General features: G+C 39.7%; 1 long non-coding RNA gene across 1 annotated transcript; it reads right to left on the reverse strand.

Annotated features, from left to right (window-relative positions):
- Positions 1-222: 222 nt before the first annotated feature.
- LOC138198526 (uncharacterized) lies at positions 223-4,219 on the reverse strand. Its single transcript, XR_011178280.1, has 4 exons — positions 4,122-4,219; positions 3,881-4,039; positions 780-847; positions 223-660 (listed from the first exon to the last, which is right to left on the reverse strand). It is a non-coding gene; the product is annotated as an uncharacterized lncRNA (long non-coding RNA).
- Between the last annotated feature and the right edge of the window lie 5,169 nt (positions 4,220-9,388).

Genomic DNA, 9,388 nt, shown 5'->3' on the forward strand with positions numbered 1-9,388 from the left:
GCCAAAGACAACTGCTGGTTAAAAAAAAAGTGGATTAAATGACAGGAAATCAATCTTTTCTTTGATTAATAAATGACCTGCCAACTCATCTATGCCACGTCACCTTCTAGCTGCAACATGATATACTGTAGGTCAAGTTCAGGGGAAAAAGAGTCAGGGAACATATGTAAAAGTGTGATCTAGTTTGCATGAAATGCAAAGTAAAAAAAAAAAAAAGAAGCCTTTACAATGGAACAAATTTATTTTCCCCATTTCTGAACAGTAAGATTATGACAGTTAAAACACATCAAAGCCCAATGTATGGCAAAGAATTTCCAAAGCCATTTCCAATGGGGGCTCTAAATTGAGCTGCCTTTTGAACTACCAGTCTCCTGAGATCTTCTGTAAAAGTGTAAAAAGAAATGGAAAGTGATATCTCACAAGGCTAGGACAGATCATTCAACAAAAATTAATTAATCATTCACTGATACAGATTTGTAGAATTGTATTTTCCTCTACATCAGTCTGCCTGGCTTCAAAAGCTCATACATTATTTAACTGTTTCTTCTTCACTAGTGCACATTTGAGCTCAGTTTTTGATTTTACAATACTTACAGTGCAGCTCACTAGCAGCAAATTCCAATAAAGGTTTTTCTGCTTCGTAACAGAGGATGCAAAAGTCTGTAAACAAACAGAGAGAAAAATGTACAAGGGAAGGCTGATTGATATGTAGAATTCAGAGACATTCAAGAGTCGCAATGAGGAATATTGATTTTCATTTTCAGTTGTGAATTCATCACCTGACTCATGGCAGCTTTGCAGCACACCCTGAGGTTCAGGTCCCAGATCATTGGAGGCAGTGGTGGGCCTATGGTGAAAGATAAGACAGACAGACACTGGGTAAATAGAGAGCTATTTACAGTGTGGAAATGAAAATGGGTTTAGGATGTAAAGGATGATGTGGCCTTTACTTGACTCTTCATATGTAGAGTTTGACAGTTTCACAGCACAGTCCACTCAAACGTTCTCTCCTGCATTTTCTCTGAGTGTCTACGCTCCCATAAAACCACTAAATCCAATTAATCAAAACATTATACTTCATAAACTGCTGCATTAAAAAGCATTTTCCAATAATTAAAAAAAAAAAGGATGGACAGAGCCTGAATGCCAATGCTGGGCATGCACTCTCACAGACAAATTACATCCACTGATGAGATATGGCTCCTGGCTACAATGAGAAGTAATGAGTGAGTATAAATGTGTCACAGGTGTTATCACAAATATTTTACTTTAAAAGGTTGTAAAGCAGCTGCTATTTAATTTGAAAATGGCCCCAAATACAAAATATAGTCTTGTGAATGACAAGCTGTGATTTGGGAGATGATTCCTGTAAGTCATCATCTTGTTCACCATGATGGTATTTAGTAATGCATTTTACCTCAAGGTTTGCTTGGCATTAAGAAAGTGGAGCTTTCAAGAAAATCTGTTTCTTTTTTCAATATACAAGTAAAAAGGTAAAAAAAAAGTATGACTACAACATGCAAAACATTAAGTTAACCCTTAACGATTGGATGCTCATCGGGGCTTATCACATCATCAGGAATTTGAGAGAGCTGTGTTATTCAAGATAGCAAGAATTCCATCTTCCCGTCAGGGTGAAGCCTTTTCTTCGTGTCAAACTGTTGATTTTCCACAATATTTTCAGAGCTCTTTGTCTGTTACAACAACCATGTACCAGAGTTCAGGGGGCAATCACCATGGTTGTTGATGGTTATTAATAAATTATAGAGTACATCACCATCTCTCGGTTAACCCTCTCTATACCCTGGTGTTCGATGGAATGGGACTTTTTTGTATTTGTCATTATAAAGCAACTGAGCACCATTTTTGCCTTGTTGTGCTTCATTTGTTTTGCATCCAATTCAGTAGAGTTGCAGTTGACAATTTTTTTTAACATTATTATAAGGCTGTTATTTACTCTCTAATTTACAGTTTTGATCAGGTGGAAATCTCTCTCTGGGGTGGTGAGGGGGACACAAAGTCTCCCAAGTGTCTCCCTTCCACAAAGCCCACAGTTGTTCATAGTGACTTTACAGCTTTTACTGATTACATGTGGGGGAAAAAAACAATAGCCCTGGTCTCAAGGTGGTAAAGACGAAGCTGATGATAGCTTTTGGCACAGTTATGAGAGGACTCCTACTCCTGAGAACAGTGTCTGTTTCGCACGTACACTTTCATTGGTTACTCAGGATGACGACTCCAGTGGAGGTTGGTTGTGGGATTTGCGTCCATGTTGTGCAAGAAAGGATCCAGGATTATTCTTCACAAATTCATCATGTCATCTCCTCATCTCTGCCTGCGGCCCCTCTTTGGGTGTAGGCCATTAACACATGTTCTACAGCCATCCCGGTCCAGAGCCAGTCGGTCCAGTTCTCCCCAAGTGAAACCTGTCCTCTTCATGTCTGTCCCCTGGTCATGGCCTCATGTACTCCTTGGTTGACCTCTTTTTATTCACTCCTGTGGAATACAAAAGAAGGCTTGCCTTGTGGTGCTGGATGTAGGTTTGTGGAGCCTGTTGCCAATCCATCTCCAGCGTATTTGGAGGATTTCTTCTTCTGCAGGTTTTTGTCTTGTTTGCCTCCACAGTTTTTCATTGCTTATTCTGTCTGGCCATCAAATTCAAAGAATTTTCCTGAGGCAGGTGTTAATGAAAGTCTGGATTCCCTTCAAGATGATGACAGTGGTTTTCCAGGTCTCCGTTCCATTGAGTAAGGAGGGCTTTACCGAGGTTTTGAAAATCCTGACCTTGAAGTTTGTTGTTAGGTCTGTGCATCCCCAGACGTGTTTTAGTTGATGGAAAGCTGTCCTTGCCTTGTCAGTTTGTATTCTAATGTCAGCATCTGTTCCACCTTACTTGTCGACAATGCTGCTAAGGTAAGTGAGGCTTTCCGCCTCCTCTATCGCCTCTCCTTCCAGCTTGATGGATGCTGTATTTGCTGCATGCAGATGCAGGAAACGTCCAGCATAGTCGCAGAAAACTCAGATCACCTGGGCCTCAACAGCTCTAAAAGCAAGATTCTCAAGATCATGGCAGCAAAAAAAATCAGGAATTCATGCAGGTATTAAAACCCACTGTAACAGAAATGCACTCACAGCAGTTGGACTGCAGGTAAGCAAAAGCATCACGGTCAAAACAATAACCTGAAAGGAAGAAGATTGCTGAGACCTAATGGATCTTTGGTTGTTGTGGACTGCAAAGTATCAGTGGTCTGCTGATTGCCACCGGATAGCTGTTGTTCTCTGGTATTACAGACAATATCTTTTTCCAAGTCTGACTGACGAAAGACAAAGCAGACATGATCCATTGTCCCATTTGATGACTCGACTGTGAGGTTAGCTCAGTGGAAGATCCCAAGAGTTAGTTGAAGCCTTCACTGTACCAAAACAATACTGGAGGACCTGTACTACACAGTGTCCTGGAGAAAATCCTGGTGTATTAACCATGAGTTGAGTTGCCTCATTGAAGGACAAAGTGAGCAGCTTTGGAGGGGATAATGATGGTGTCGTCTTCCAGTGAGAAAGTCAGTTGAGATGCTAGTGGTCATCTGGTAGAGACAGTGGTTGCCCGGACAATATAATTTCTGGTGTTAGCAAAGTTTGCAATGAATAATAAGATGACAGGTGTTGGAGGAGTGACCACATTGGAGACTGTTTTGGATGAGAACCTGCTCAAACAGTGACTCATTTCTTCACACTGTTCTATAGAAACTGTGTAGTCGGCCAAGTGTCCACTCCAGAATTGTCAAATCGGTGGGAAATCACATCAGTCCTCTGATTCTTGCTCAATGAAGATACAAAAGAGAACAGGGCAGGCTAACTGGCTGACCAATACTTTGCTTACTTTGGGTAGTCAATGGTCCTGTTCTTTCCAAGCCTCAGTCACAGTCAACAGTTTCCTGTTGCTGATTTGATTGTTTTAAAATGACAAGGAAATTGGGGACTAGGCTGGAGCTTCTGGACCTTGATAGAAGCCACAGTTTCACTCTGGAGGCATCCACATCTAAACAAAAGATAACAAAGTGTTCAGATAAACTAGCACGGAAGCACAGGTGCAGCAATTTTGAAGGAAATGAAATGCCTGCCTTAGAGGTTTCTTGATACCACTGAAGGTATGCTGAGTCACGACAGGATGCTGCAATACTGCAAACTCACAGAAAAACAGCTTCTCTTGAGTGGTTGTGGTCACTGGATCTGGATGTGTCTTCACACAGCCCTAAAGAATCATGTACAAAGTTACACATGTAGGATGTAAATCAAACTTCTTTCATAGAGGCCCTGCTGGGCCGAGCATAACTACTGGACATGTTCAGTTTAGGACCTCCAGTCAGTGATCAAGATTTCTAAAGGTTGAAGGTCCATCAGGTAAATCAATAGACATTACCTCAGGACTTAATTGTTGGATACTTTCTTAAGTCCTATCACTATTGAAAGTGTTAGCACATAATGGTTACCATAGTAACAGTCAACGACTTAATGATATCAATGTATTGAGTGACTTAGTTGCGAGAGTTAAAAAAAATTGTTTAAACATCCTAAAGTAAGCTTCAGATTAACCTCTCTGAATATAACCCAGTTCTATAACAATTATTAGGATGCATTTATTGTATAATCGACATACATGCGTGTATTTGTTGTATGTTATTCTGAATATTTTATGTTATTGTTTAGTATTAGTTCATATTTTCTTCCATGGTGGATAAATCTTATCTTGTGAGTCACAGTCTGATGTGAAAGGCTAAAATCCCCCTGCAAGGAAGGCCAACTCTAAATGAGTTTTTTTCTCTTAATGAAGGTCAGGAGAGAGTCACATCTTTCCTTTTGTGATAATTTATCCCTATCTCCTGTTATCTCTGTTTTGCCCCTTTAATCCTAATTGTATTGTATAATTGTGTGATGTGGACCTCGTCGTCTTTGAAGTATTGGCCCTATCCTTTCATTATTACCTGATGCCTTGAACCTCTGTTAATTTTTTTCTGCTCTGTTCTCTTATCCAGTGTTGCAGAATAAAAGCGAGAGCAGCTTAGGTTCAGTCGTTTTAAATTTTATTCAAGTCTGAATTCACTATCTTACTGAGAAATTATTTCACCACAAAGATGTGATATATTATAAATCTTTTCTGTAATATAGTCCGCATGTTGGCAACACATCTCAAATGTGGCTCATTGCTGTTTTGATTGCTTCTCAGTGCCAATGAATGGTGCTTATAAAGGGATTTTGTAAAAAGATCTGCAGTATAATGTGCAGAATTTGAGTTTTAGAATTGCTTCCAAATCCGTAAAAGAAACCTTTTTGTGTTTAATATTGCTTTTATAATTATCAACAGCTCAAGTGTACATGTAAGTTATGTGTGACATCACCAGGGACAAACACCTTGACCATGAACACTTAACATTTCACTATATGAAGGTATGAATGAGGCAGATGGAACATTTTCAGTAAACATGACTGAAAAGAGACTGTGCTTTGTACTGTAGCTGGTTTTACAATCAAATATATCATTTTGGAGAGGAATCTGTCAAATATGGACTCAGCCTGAAAGGAATATAAATAGTTTTCATGTAGTATGTATGTGTGTGTGTGTGTGTGTGTGTGTGTGTGTGTGTGTGTGTGTGTGTGTGTGTGTGTGTGTGTGTGTGTGTGTGTGTGTGTGTGTGTAAGCTTTTTTTTGAATATTCAAAGTTCTTACAGAGTTGGTTTGGACTGAAGATATTGCAAAAAAGTTTGACATTCTCAAGTAGAGCTCAGTGTTGATGGTGCAAACTACACAGTAATTATTGAAACTGTGAATGGCACTGGGTAATTGCTGGATACTGTGTAGCCAGCATACTTTATACTGTATGGTTCTACATTGTTCTGAGCAGTTATCTACCGTCAACAATTCATTTTGTTAGCAATAAATAGATGTTACAACAAAATAGGTGCTGGTATAATACATACTGTATCCAACATGCACTGCCAAAGTTACACTTAATTCCACACTGATCCTAAAGTAGCCTAAGGGACAGACAGGCATATTCTGACAATATAAAAAATTTGTGTGAGCTTATGATCATTTATGTTGCTATAATTTATTAGTTCAAAATGTGGTTCAACAGTCCTTCTTTCACACTGTTATAGAAAATGGCTTTAAAACATCCTGCTGGGGAAAAAAAGTTAGGAAAGTTGTAGACCATGTGAGTTGTCTCGGTTTCTAATATTTTATTTTTACAGAGAACCATCACTAAATAGGATGGAAATACAATAAAAGGCATTGAAATGTCAACCCTAGCTTTTAAGAGTTTTTGAGGGGAGGACGCAAGTGTGCAGTAAAGAAAACCTCTTACCGCTTCAGCACCATGGACAGTTACGGTAGGGGAGCTTACCTCAATGCTCTCCACGGGAGCCCAAGTTGGCTAATAGGCTCTCTGTGTGTCAGGCCGCTCCCCATTCACTTTTTAAGGCGAGATGGATGGACATGTGTCCTTAGATAATCCTAGTTTTATGTGTTTGTGTGTGTTTGTGTATGTGTGCGCGCGCGCGTGTATGATGTTAGTCTTGCGCGCGCCAGTTTGTCATTGTTTTTTTTTTAATCAATTTAGTTGTTTATCACACTAGGAGTACGATTTACATTTATAATTGCTTACAATAAACTTTCACCAGTGTTTGATTTTATAATGATTAGTGTGTGGCTATGGCTGTGGCTGTGGCTGGCACATTGCTTGCACTTTAACAGTCATTTCTAAACTAAATGTATCCTATAGCTATGTTATAGTTTTTTTTTCTCCACATTTTCAAAAAGGTGTTTTTTTTTATGCTGTGATAATCAAATCTGTTGACATTTCCACATGCCTGAAGTTTGGACATGGAGAGGAGGTTTTACATGGTGACGCGCATCCCGGTGCAAATCCCCAACTATTTTATTTATTAACTGCATTTTATCAGGGACTGTGCCAAATATACTAACGACTATATTAAACAAACGTAAAGAGAAACTGCAGATGGAAATAATAATCATCCCAATCCTTGACAAATCAAAACCTATTGCATTTCTCATTATCCCGTTAAATTGTCGAGGGATCTTTCGGGCGTGTATTTATTAGACAATCAGTTTTTGAATAAGAAACATAGCTGACTTCTCCCTCGTGAGTAGGAAGCTCAGCCCCTAAAATAATTTCCTGCTATCTAATTCATTGATCTCAAAATGAAGCCTGAGCTGGTGTGGGTATGCAGCAGCCTAAACGCTACATGTCAAATTGCATACGCTGTTCTGTGAAAGATAGCATAACACAATTTAAAACTTCAATGCAAGCCGAAATATACAGTGCAAACATGCAGTATACTACCTCATGGTTGCAGATGAACAGCATATAAGCTGCCGACTGGGAGGATTTCTTTTTTTTGCAGGTATCCGGTCGGCGCTTGTATTGAGGGAAAAAAAAAAAAAAAAAAAAAAAAAAAAAGTCGGGGGCGTCCTCGGATTGTTCTCTGGGTCGGGATGAGGAGCATCTTTCTCCAAAAAAAACGGGCATTTTAAACGATAATTTTAAGGTTTTGCAAAGGAAGATATGATGAAAATCTTCTTGTTACAAGCCGCCGATTGACGCATGCGTGTGTGAGGAGACAGGGAGCGGAGAAGGAGCGTGAGAAAGAGACCAGATGGGGTTGAAATATGGGAATATAAGATGCAGGAAATCGAACTCCTTTTTTGCCGTGCATTGTGTTCAAATAATAAAATGAGTTTGTCCTTTATTTGAGTAATATTTGTATGTTAGTGTTACCCATATTCAGCACATAAATGAATAGACTACAAATAGAGTTTCACTATTAAGTAGGCTATATCATTTATTTGTCACGTAACGTATTGCGATGCACGTCAGAGTGAAGTGGCGACATGTTAAAGAAGCTCAAATAATCTTTGAAGTAGCCTTGTTTGTGCAACACAGCCTACACGGAGGAGAAGATACGACGATAATATGGCCCGCAACAAGCGCGTGCGGGTATCTACTTGTGCTCGCGCGCACGCATATAGACAATAGCATATATAGAAAAATACAGGCAAAGACTAAATATACATATTCTTCGCAGTGTAACTAACTAGAGACGACTGTCAGGATTGTATCTGCAGTCACAGCAGCATTTTGACGGTGTGTGGGGGGCAGAAGAAAAAGAAAAAAAAAATCATCTGTCCGCCTTTCGTTTAATAATCACAGCTGAAGGAATCATATATCACGCACATTAGCCCGAGGGCTATTAGGCAATGGTCCTCATTGACATTTGCATTTTAAAACGATCACTCTGTGCCTCCTTAAAACCACACTGTCAAATTGATGGGAACTAATGCAACAATTACAGGCTCACAATGACGGGTTTTCAAACCGTTTGTAGTTGATGTAATATTTTCTCCGTGTTTGTAATTCTGTCACTACGTAGTTGAGCTTTCCATGAGTTCAGTAGCCTGCACGAGCAGGCGCGGGCCGAAACTGCGTGCGTGCTTGTGCGGATGTGAAGGCCCACGTGCTCGTGCGTGTTTGTTTGGCGGTCTATTTTCTTTCAGATAAAGGGAATCTCAGTAGATCCAAATATTTGAAAACCTTGTACTTGTTGTCCTACACATAACTAAACATTTTTTTTTTATTATTTTATTTTACGGGCTTGCTACCGTTGTGGGGTTTTGTGACACAAGTCCAGCAGCTGGAAGATCGGGGTTAAACTGCCGAAGTGTCCTTGAGCAAGACGTGGAAGCGCTGCGTCGTTGTTGTTGAAATCCAAGGGAAGACGTGTAGTAGTTTATTTTATAAAAGTGATTTTATTTAGCCTATTGTAAAAAACAAACAAACATATACATATATGTATGTGTGTGTGTGTGTATATATATATATGTGTGTGTGTGTGTGTGTGTATGTATATATGTATATATAGGGACACATCTTACAACGGTTTGCGTGTCAAACTGCACAGTAAATTGGTTGCACGGTATAGTCACCTCACTGGATTGAAGTCAGGTTTTAACTGGAAAAGAGGTTGAAGGTCCATGTTTGTTGCGATTCATTACATTAAATGGAATCGGGGAGGGATCCTGAGTATTACCCCCTCCACACACACACACACACACACACACACACACACACACACACACACACACACACCCCTCTCTCCTTATTATTTTTTTTTTCCTACTACCACCCGGTCTTTGTTTATGTTGTAACGTACATATATTTTTTTGGTGAAGGTATTATAATAGCCGGTCTCCGTGCTGATTGGGCGCTCAGGTTGGTGAGTGAACGCCCTGCAGATTATGTCAGATTGCGTGCAGAAACCAAACCAGCCCAGCCTTTGAACTTCACCGCTTTTGGCTCGTATTCACGCTCTC

This window comes from Embiotoca jacksoni, unplaced genomic scaffold (assembly GCF_022577435.1).
Source record: "Embiotoca jacksoni isolate LCO1_2020_lvr unplaced genomic scaffold, fEmbJac1.0.p SCAF_16, whole genome shotgun sequence".
NCBI classification, from domain to species: domain Eukaryota; kingdom Metazoa; phylum Chordata; class Actinopteri; family Embiotocidae; genus Embiotoca; species Embiotoca jacksoni.